Source organism: Heloderma suspectum, chromosome 4, assembly GCF_057233095.1.
Source record: "Heloderma suspectum isolate Gila_16-S chromosome 4, 16-S_ref, whole genome shotgun sequence".
NCBI lineage: Eukaryota > Metazoa > Chordata > Lepidosauria > Squamata > Helodermatidae > Heloderma > Heloderma suspectum.
Window position 1 is genome coordinate 54,947,631 of NC_139461.1, and position 10,999 is coordinate 54,958,629.

A 10,999-nucleotide genomic window follows, 5' to 3' on the forward strand; every position below is an offset into this window, starting at 1 on the left:
CCCAAAGTCACCCGTGATAGGCTACGTGACAATTTACGTAGCCTATCATGGCTGACTTTGGAAATCTAGCCGTGATAGGCTACGTAAATCGTCACGTAGCCTATCACGGGTGTGGGTTTTTTTACTGTACTTTTTTATTTTGTAATGGCGGCGGCGGTGGCCAGTTGAGAGACCGGCTGCCGCCCCCGCCGAAACGCTGCCGAATCGCCGCCGGGACCCGCCGCCAAGAGGGACATTTGCTGAAGGTAAGTCCCATCCTGGGGGGGGGGCGGGGGGCCGGCGGAGAATTTCCCCAACACTTTCGGGGGGCTGAATGCGTCGGCACTCGGCCTCCCGAAGATTCGTGGAGAAATTCTCCGCCATCCCTAGTAGGATATCAGTTAGCTGCACTGAGGGTCAACAGGAGCTGAGTTCTAAATCAGCATTTGCCTTTATTTCAGATATTCAGTTTCAGGTATTCTGTTCGGTTCCATCCAAGAGCAAAAACACAGTTGCACTTGCAGAAACCTTTCCACTGACTTCTTTTGAACATAAGAACATAACAAGACCCCTGCTAGATCAGAACAAAGGCCCATCTAGTTGAGCATTCTGTTCCCTTGCTGGCCAACCAGATGCCTTTGGGAAGCTCTCATGACCCCAATAGTTCTCTCTTCCTTGTTTTACCTAACCAGTGGTATTCCGAGTTATACTGCCTCTGATACTGGATCCCAGTGGAGGCTGGTGGCTCCAATATCAGTAGGCCATATCATATCATAACATATAATCATAGAATAGTAGGGTTGGAAGGGGACTACAAGACCATCGAGTCCAACCCCCTGCTCAATGCAGGAATCCAAGTCAAACCATCCGTGACAAATGGCTGTCCACCTTCATCTTGAATGCCTCCAGTGTGGGAGAGCCCACCACCTCCCTAGGTAATTGGCTCCATTGTCATTTTGCTCTAAAAGCCAGGAAGCTTTTCCTGATGTTCAGCCAGAATCTGGCTTCCTGTAACTTCAGCCCATTGTTCTGTGTCCTGCACTCTGGGATGATGGAGAAGAGATCCTGGCCTTCCTCTCTGTGGCAACCTTTCAAGTACTTGAAGACCGCTATCATATCTCCCCTCAGTCTTCTCTTCTCAAGGCGAAACATGCCCAGTTCTTTCAGTCTCTCCTCATAGGACTTTGTTTTGCTTTGCACCTAAGAGAGTTCCTTTAGAGGTCTGACTGGTTCTGACTGAAACCTGGAGCAGATTCACCACTCCGCTGACATCAGAGCCACCAGCCTGCACTGCTGGACCCTATCCCAAACTGCAGTTTCATCCCTCCCTTCCCCCTGCTGCTTTTACAATTTCTTCCTCCTATAACAGCTTCCCTCTTTATTCCCAGTGTTTAAATCATCATCATCATCATCATCATCATCATCCTCCTTGCTCTCTAACCAACTCCCACTTCCACACCTTGCTATGCAATGTGCATGGTGAAGTCATGGCACAGGATGGTCAAGCAAAGAAGCACTGAGCAGTGAAACCCACCTGAAGGTTGGCTGGGACCAATTGGTGTGTCCCGACCCACAGTTTGAGAAACTCTGTGGTACAAGCAGCATTCGAACCAGGGACTTCCTGTTTCCCTGCTAAGGATGCAATCCTATATGCCCTTACTTGGGAGTAAGGCTCATTGAACTGAGTGGGACTTACTTCTGGATAAAGTTGCATAGGATTGCACTGTAAATCTGTTAAACTGCAATCCCATACCCACTTACCTAGGGATAAGCTCCACTGAACTCAACTGGACTTACTTCAGATTGCACTCTTCGTCACTATGCTACCCTAGCTCTCATACTGAGATACAACAGCAAATAACAAGCAAACCAAAATTGTGGCCTACAATCTTGTTTAAGAACTGCTTTTCTACATCCTTCTCAACTTGCAGCTTTTCTAACTTGTCAACACCCTAGGAGACGGGGGTTTAAACCTTCCCTACCCATGTGCGATGGTCCTAACTGGGATTGGGGCCCCATCCCATTACTTGTATGTGAAAAGTAAAGGGCAGTTAAGCTGCATACTACATAGCTAACATGAATGAATACAAGAAGGACCTCTGTCAATGCTGAGAGGAGGGGTAATATTAACTCCCAGATTTGAGTGTGGCGCCCCTGTTGACATAAGCTAAATCAGGGTGCAGAACCCCAGGCCTGGGGGCCAAATCCAGCCACCCAGGGGTCCCCAGGAAGCCACTCTCCTTTCTCCTAGCCCAACCCCCTTTCCATCAACCACCAATCATTTGGTGGTTTCCCATCTTTTGTTCATCCCCCCCCCTTTCTAGAAGATTGAAATGCCTCTCCCAAGGCATAGTTACTGACAGTAAGAGCTTGAAGCTAATATTGGCTGGTATTTTTTGTATTTTGGCCCCACCCTTTTTTGCCTTCGCCCCCCCCCCCCCACCACCACTGGAATGCAGCCCCTGAGAGCTGCTCCAAAATGGAACTCGGCCCTCCGACTAAAACAGACTCTGCAGCCCTGAGCTAAAAGGTGATAAATGTAAGAAATAGAAATGTAAATAAATAAATAAATAAATAAATGTCACAATTCCATGCCTCTGCATTTTCCTCCCAACTAAACATTGCCAAAAATTCCCTTCCCCAAAAGAATGTATAATTTGTTCATTGTCACCTCAAAAATAAACAAAACCTTCACCCACAGGAAAGCTATTTTGCATTTACTCAGAGTTAAATGGGAACGGAATTTAGTCTTGGATGTTCCTCATAAAGCTTGGGGAAAGTTGGAGTAAGAAGGAAGAGTGAGAAGTTTTTCTGTTCCTGTACTCCAATTCTATGAGCCACTAAAATGAAAGGCAACATTCCGAACAAGATAACTGCATTGGGATCTTGTCCTACACCGGATTTTTTTTTAATGTTTATGAGGTGTGCCTCAGGCAGAGCTGCCATGCATCTGTGAGACAGGAAGAAAGAGACAGGGAATTGAGTACCAGGCAATGAAAACAGCATTTATAACTGAGGTGGGGGGGTGTTTCTCCTCCTCAAAGCTGCAGAGCGACAGAGGAATTATGGGAAGTATGGAGCAGGTTACAAAACAGCATTTTAAGCTTTCCATCTTAACTCCCTTTATACACATCAAAAAAGAGAGAGAGAGAGAGAGAGAAAGAGAAAGAGAAAGAGAAAGGTATGATCAATAAAATGTTCATAATACTCTCCCCATACCTGGCTTTAACTGAATATTTCATGGTTTGCTGTTTCCTTTTCATTGTGCATATAGCATGAAATGCAAAATCATATTTTAAGGCTATAATTCTGCTCACACTTCCCTAGGAGTGTGAACCCGAATGAACGCAATAGGACCTACATCTGAGTGATCATGCACAGGATTGGGCTGCAAAAGGTATCTAAAAGGCACTGCAACTTCAGAGTCTCCACCCCCACCCCAGCTGCCGACACACACACACACACACACACACACAAAACCTGGGAGCATTTCTTAAAATTGTGGAAGGTGGGATTTCCTTCTCATGTGATAAAACTTGCATCTGAATTCTAAACACATCTGACTGAAAGTAAATCCCACCGATCCACTAAATAACTACCTAGTCTTGCACATGTTTCCTTAGAAGTCCCATTCTGCTCAATGGGACTTACCCTTAGACTCTCAATGATTTACTAGATATTGCTTACTACGTTTAACTCTATGCACCCCTGCACCAACCAGTATGCTGCTGCATATGATCCTGGGTCTTCGTCAGACTCACCTAGCTATGGGGCTGTAAGTGGAGTGACCAGATGCAAAGAGATCTGGTCTGGACTCCTCTGTAAAAAAAGGTAAAGGTGTCCCCAACCAGTCATGTCCGATTCTAGGGTGTGGTGCTCATCCCCGTTTCTAAGCCGAAGAGCCAGCGCTGTCCGAAGACGCTTCCATGGTCATGTGGCCGGCATGACTGAACACCGAGGTGCACGGAACGCTGTTACCTTTCCCGCCGAGGTGGTACCTATTTATCTACTTGCAATGTCTTGCTTTCGAACTGCTAGGTTGGCAGAAGCTGGGACTGAAGACGGGAGCTCACTCCGTCACGCAGCACTCGGGTCTCGAACTGCTGACCTGCCGACCTTCCAGTCTGCAGTTCAGCATCTTAACCACTAAGCCACCACAGCCCCTGGACTCCTCTGTACAACACGGAAATTTTGGCAGGTCCGGTTTCCTCACCACAGCACTGCATAACAAGCTAGACACTTGCTGAATTTCCTGTTTGGCTGGGTTTAAAAGCCTCACAGGCTATATAGCAGGGGGGAAGAACCTCAGTCCCAGGAGCCAAAGCTGGCCCTCCAGGGCTCCCCTCTTTGTCTGGCCCCGCCCACTTCCCCCCAGACATGGATAGTTGTGGCTTCCTAGCTTTCATGCCATTTTTCCCATTCAAAAAGGTTGAAATGCCTCTCTTAAAGCTTAGTTACTGGCCGTAATTGCTTTGAAGTATAATATGTGGAGGGGGGGATTGTACTTTGGACCTTCTCCTTTGGTCTTTGGCCCTTTGTCCCACACTGGAATGTGGGCCCCAAGAGCGTCTCTAAAATGGAATGTGGCCCTCAGGCTAAAAGAGGTTCTGCACCATTGCTCTAGGGACAAAAGCAGCTTTGAGGAGCAGGCTGAGGACTAGAAATTTGTCATAGGAGGTAGGAAAGTTAAGGCTCAGTGAGTCCAGAGGCAATAAGGTTGAAAGAAGGGTGAAAAGCAGGGCTGGGCAACTTGTGGCCCTCCAGACATTTTGGCCTACAACTCCCATCATGCCTCACCATTAGCTATGCTCATTAGGGCTGATGGGAGTTAAAGGCTCAAACATCTGGAGGGCCACAAGTTGTCCAGCCCTAGTGTAAAGCCAGTTTAGAGAAGTGGTTAGAGTGCTGAGCTAGAACAGGGGTGCAGAACTGTTTGGGGGTGGGGGCACCATACCCCATGGACCAGAAGACCTCAGGGGCATAGCCCTGCCCCCTATCACCCCCTTCTTTCTTTCGTTCATTCTTTTCTTTGTGCTGGAAGGAGGCATGGAACTGTGTTTCCTTTCAGCACAGAGAAAGCCCAGGTCACCCGTACCCCCAACGCCTCTCATCCCCACTGCTATCTCCAGTCTCAGAGACATGAGAGGCAGCACAAGCTGGGGCCATACCCAGGGGAGAGCGCTGGTTCTTGCCCTTGCACAGGTGGTCCAGCAGATCTGAGATCAGAGCTAGTGGGGAAGCCCTCCAAGGGGTTTTCTCCAGGAGGCACAGCTTGGAACCTAAGCCCTCCCCGCAACAGGAACCCCCCAAAATGGCACGAGTTGGATTGGGCCACTGCACAGGACAAATTAGGCCCATGGGCTGAAGGTTCTGCACCCCTAATCTAGAACCTGAAAGACCTGGGTTCAAATCCCTGCTCAACTATATTTATTTATTTTTATTTATTTATTTCATTTCTATACCGCCCAATAGCCGAAGCTCTCTGGGCGGTTCACAAAAACTAAAACCAAACAACACACAATAAAACAATTTAAAATATATAGAACATTAAAACCACAATATAACAATACAACCACAATAAAACCTAGCAGCAGTACAGGAGTTTAAAATACAGATTTAAAACAGCAAAGATAAAAATTTAGAAAGCTAAAATGCCTGGGGAAATAAAAAGGTCTTCACCTGGCGCCGAAAGGAGTACAATGTAGGCGCCAGGCGAACCTCACTAGGGAGCTCATTCCAGAGCCGGGGTGCCACAACAGAAAAAGCCCTCCTCCTAGTAGCCACCCGCCTTACTTCCTTCAGCAGGGGCTCACGGAGAAGGGCTCACTGAGCTTGGGCAGCCACCAGCACTCATCCTAACCTCTCTTGGAAGGTTGTTGTGAGGGGAAAATGGCCAAGGGAAGAACCGTGGAAGCTACTCTGAGCAGCAGGAACCACAGAACCAGTAGAGCCCTATTCAGGCACGAAGGGGCCAGTGGAGGCTGGTGGCTCTGATTTCGGTGGGGCTGTGAATCCATTCTGGGAACTCTAAAGGAGCTCTCCAACGTGCTGAACTCTAGCCACAAAATAGGTTCAACAACTTGGATAGCTCCTTTGGAGTTCTGGCTGGTTCTGACTGAAACCAAGAATGGATTCACAGCCCCACCGAAATCGGAGCCACTCGTCTCCACTTCCTGTCCCCTGCCTGCGCTCATGTGCAGTGGTCTAGTGGAGCCCGGGCTCACAGGGATGCAGCACCAGTTACATCATTAGCAGGGGCGATGATGTAACTGCCTCCGCCACCCCTCAGACTAGGATGGACAGACTCACCCAAGTCCACCTCATGTGCTGCTTGCCAGACCCCTGCTGGCTGCGTGGTGAGCCAGCAGGTGGTCCATGGGCAAACGGTGTGTGGCCACCTGATTCCTTGGTGTTCTTTCATGTAAAGGGCCTTTTATGCAAATGGGGGCCATAAAGCGGCCATTTACTCGAGATTACAGGCAGAAATGGTCCAGACGTAAATGAACCAGTGGGGACCACCGCACTCGCCTGGCTCACTGCACACAGAGTCAGGCAAGCACAGTGGTCTGCGGAACGGAGTCCCGGAGGCCAAGCAGGGGGGAGTCTGCCAGAGTACACCCCCCCCCTCAGACTCCTGTGACATCCCTACCTCAGACTTCCCTGTCCCCTCTGAGCTTAGCTGTAATCCTCACAGTAGTGGCGGGGGATGAATTTTCCCAGGAACAATATATCGTTCCCTGTTGTAATGCAAAGGATTTTGAGGTGGCCTGGTCTTGAATGGGCAATCAAGACCCATTGGCTTTACCAAAGAACTGCTGTTGGTGGAGATGAAAACAGTTAGAACCATCTTGTTGATTTGGATCAACCAGCTGCCTGAATTTTTGGACTCTCCTTGGGGGTGTGGCTACAGGGACTGTCACAGTGGGTGCCTGCACTTCAACATTGGCCAGTACACCACAGCTCAAGCACCAGCCACCCCCCACCCCAGGTGACACATGATCTGCATCAGCTGAAAAGAGCTCCTTCTACACATTTCAGGTTTCTAATATGGGGACAGGACCCCTGGTCCTTTAGGATTCCCATCCCCATGGAAGAAATCCTACACGCATAGAGGAGGCCCACTTTAGTCTGAAGCTGGTCACGTGTCGGCTAGGGGCATGGCCTGTCATCATTGAGGGGATGGGGCTACCTGCACATTCCGGCTGGTCCCTTCATGTGTTTGACTGCCTGAAGAAGGCTTAGGGCTACTTCACAGCCCCACGTGGGGCCGAAGAACAGGAGGTCATGCTGTGTAGGCAGGAGAGAAGTGAACAGGGAAGGCTGTTTTGGAAGACTGTGGGCCTGGGCCAGGACACCAAAAGGGCATCAGGTTGCTAGGAACATAGGAAGCTGCCTTAAACCAGGTCCGACTATTAGGGCATCTCTACACCAGCCTAAAATCCTGCATTTAAAATGGGGCTTTCTGCTTCCATTTGAAATGCAGGATCACAATGGACCCCTTCTTTCTTTCATATGCTTCCTTTCCCCCCCACCCCTCTTTCTCCCCGTATCTGAGTCTGCCGTTCTCTTTCATTGATCTAGCTCCTATTCTTGCTGCTTTTCCTCCTTTCATGGAGGGAACTCAAGCGCCACACCACCGGTTAATTTGATAGCTCATTATCTGCGATATATTTTAAAAAGGAACAAGGGGCATTTAGTGCAGGAGATGCCCTGGAGGTTCATGGCGTCTTGTAAAGAGCCCGCCAACTTCCATGAGGGAGCAATCTCAATCTCAGGATAAAAAGCTGCGTGTGAAGGAGCCCAAAGTCTGAGTAGCCCGGTACTGCCTATCCAGGCTGGCAATGTTTATCTGGGCTCACAGTCAGAGGTCTCTTGCATTAACCTGCTACTTGATCCCTTTTACCTGGAGATGCCAGGATTGAACTTGGGACCTTGAGATTGCAAAGCAGGGGCACTAAGCAATGCACATGCAAAAGCTGGGCCTTCAGCAGGGGTGGGAACCTGCAGCCCTCCAACTGCCATCAACCTCAGCCAATATGGCCAATGGTCAGGGAGACTGAAGGCCACTGGTTTCCCCACACCCAGTCTACAGCAGGGGTGGGCAACACACATCCTTCAGCCCACATGCGCCCCCCATCCTCTTCTGTAGTCCCTGCCACTGCCCCACCACCAAATTTGGTGGTGGGACATTGGGGGCAAAAACCTCCCACCAATATTCAGCAGCATAAGAACAGCAGAAGAGCCCTGCTGGATCAGACCAAGGGTCCATCTAGTCCAGCATTCTGTTCACACAATTGGCCAATCAGCTGTTGGCCAGGAACCCACAAGCAGGGCATGAGCGCAACAGCACCCTCCCACCCATGTTCCCCAGCAACTGCTGTACATAGGCATACCACCCCTGGTACTGGAGGTAGCACATAGCCATCAGGACTAGTAGCAATTGATAGCCTTTTCCTCCAGGAATTTGTCCAACCCCCTATGGCACTTTAGAAAGGCCAAAGTTAACTTGTAGTGGTCAGCAAAAGTTCTGTAGTGGTCAGTAAACCACTGATTTGGGAGGCTGCCACCACTGTGCCACTGAATTTGGTGGTAGCAGCAGGTATATGGCCTGCAGTGGGGTCCAGGGGCTGGAAATTGCCCCCCAGACTGCCCAAAATTGTCCATTCATCTTAAAGAGTCACACAGAAGAGCAAGTCTGCAGGTGTGACTTCTGCTGTCACTGAATCACAATGACTTGACAATCATGAAGAGGCAGTTGGACCTTGGGACAGCCTAACCTACCAACGTACCTCACAAGATTGTTGTCAGAATAAAATGGGGGGGGGGGGCGGATGCTACAGTATGTACATTGTTTTGAATGCCTTCGAAGAAAGGCAGAGTTTAAATTGTGAGTAGTGGTTTTAATGTTGTAATTTGGTTGTATTGCTTTTATGTATTGTTGCTTTTATTTGAATTGTGCACATTTGTTGAACTGTGGTAAGATTTGTGGAAAGGTGGCATTTAAATATTTAAATAAATACATGTAATAAAGAAGGATGGGGGAAGGGGGTGTGTTAGGGGCTGAAATTCCCATAAAGATGTGAACTAACCAGCCAATTATTTGACTGCAAGATTCGAGCTACAGCCACATGTGGCAGGCGCAGCACAGAGCAGGGCTGAATCTACACACAGCTGTTATACCATTATCATACCATTATCATAACTGTTGGTCCACATGACACCAATGGGCAGCAATAGTTATGATAATGGTATGATAATGGTATAACGGCTGTGTGTAGATTCAGCCCCAGAGTTTACAACTCTAAGTTTGACCAGGGTTGAATCTACACACAGCCGTTGTACCGTTATCATACTGTTATCGTACCGTTATCATAACTGTTGGTCCACCTGACACCAATGGGCAGCAATAGTTATGATAACGGTATGATAGCGGTATAACGGCTATGTGTAGATTCAGCCCCAATAGGGATTGTTTACATTTCAGGAATGTTCCACACAGTCATCTAAAATTCCATGCTTTAAAAAATAATTGTTTGTTTGCAGCGTTTTACTCCACTCTTTAGCCAAAATGGCTCCCAGAGTGACTTACAAATATCAGCAGCAACACGGAGGACTGGAGCCAAAATGGGACACTGAAAAAAAGAAAGAATGATCACCATGGTCAGTGGAACCCCAAAGTCTGCAGAAGTACGAAGGAAAAAACATTTTTAAAAAATAGCCTAAGGGGGCAAACCCCCACCCAACCCTACCTTAAAACAGCCCAGTGAGGACTTGGCATACTGAGTAGCCATAGGGGGGGGAAACTGAAACTGACGTGGGGGTGGAATGGAGTATTCTAGGGAAGGATGTGGCTGGCTAACAGTGCCCTGAATAACCCCTGTTAGAAAGTGAATTTTGTTGCAGGTACCAGGGTTGCATCTATTGTGGTTATAAACATGGCGCCCTGTCCATCATAGCAGGCCCTCGCTGGGACCTTAGCCCTGCTACAGGTATGGAACTCCTGGACTGTCAGAAGTATGAAGTCCTCAGAGCAGTCATTTGTCTTCCAGTGCCTCGATCCTGAGATGAACAAGGGTGAACACCCAGGCCTCTCGTTGATCAACGGGGAAGTCAACTCAAGAATATTTCTACTGAAGCCCCGCCCACCGGAAGTGAGGACCAAAGGAGCGGCTCCTGATGCGCGGGGCGGGGGCGCTCGCGCGCGATTCCCTTTCAGACTTCTTCTTTTACGAAGCCGGAGTCCGAAAAGAGCGGCAGAAAGTGACTTCGGTATAACTGGGTGGGGCTGTAGCTCGGCTCGCAGCTATGGGTGGGTGGGTGGGAGGGAGGGAGGGCAGGCAAGTCTGTTCTAAGGCAAACATTCTCCCGAAAGGAAGGTGCCAAAAGGGCGAGTGAAGAAGACGACCGGAGGGAGCCTTGTCCGGGGGGGGGGGGTCCCAGCGCCGGCCCGATTCAGGCAGGGGGAGGCCCTGGCCTGGGCTAGGCAAGCACGTGACCCCAGCCCAGAAGCCATTGCTCTCTTCCTCCCTTCCCCTCCCCTCCCCTCCCCGTTTGTCCCCGTAGATCCGCTTGCCGTGTGGCTCGCCAGCAACAAGCGCTTCGGCGCGGAGCCCGCCAGGGTCCCGCTGCGGCCCTGGTCCCGGGCGGCGCGGCGGCGGCGCCCCGCTCCGGCTCCCTGGAGGCGCCAGCCCCTGGTGCAACTTACCTGTCGGGCGGAGAGGGCGTCGCTGCTGGGCCCGCGGGCGAGCCCGCTCAGCGGCGGCGGGCCACCCGCGCGCCTCCTCTTCCCCCTGCCCGGGCTGGCTCGACGCCCCGCGCCGGCTTCGGTCCGTGGCTCGACTCGAGCTCGCCAAGCGCCTTAGGCCAGATGCCCGGGAAGGGGCTAGATTCACTTTGCTCAATGGCGGCGGGGCAAGAAGGCAGAGAGCCCCAGCGGCATCAGATCGATTTACTAAACAAACTGAAACGTGGGTGGGGATGTTAAACAGTAACCAAGAGCCTCAAGGAAAACTGAAAGCTT

General features: G+C 50.0%; 1 protein-coding gene across 1 annotated transcript in view; it reads right to left on the reverse strand.

The window, feature by feature from the left end:
- HNF4G (hepatocyte nuclear factor 4 gamma) overlaps positions 1-10,919 on the reverse strand; it is an 85,309-nt gene extending 74,390 nt beyond the window's left edge. The window contains exons 1-2 of the mRNA XM_084848036.1: positions 10,685-10,919; positions 9,569-9,611 (exon numbers count right to left, since the gene is read on the reverse strand). The gene's annotated coding sequence lies outside the window, so the exon portion shown is untranslated. The remainder of the gene's footprint in view (positions 1-9,568; positions 9,612-10,684) is intronic.
- Between the last annotated feature and the right edge of the window lie 80 nt (positions 10,920-10,999).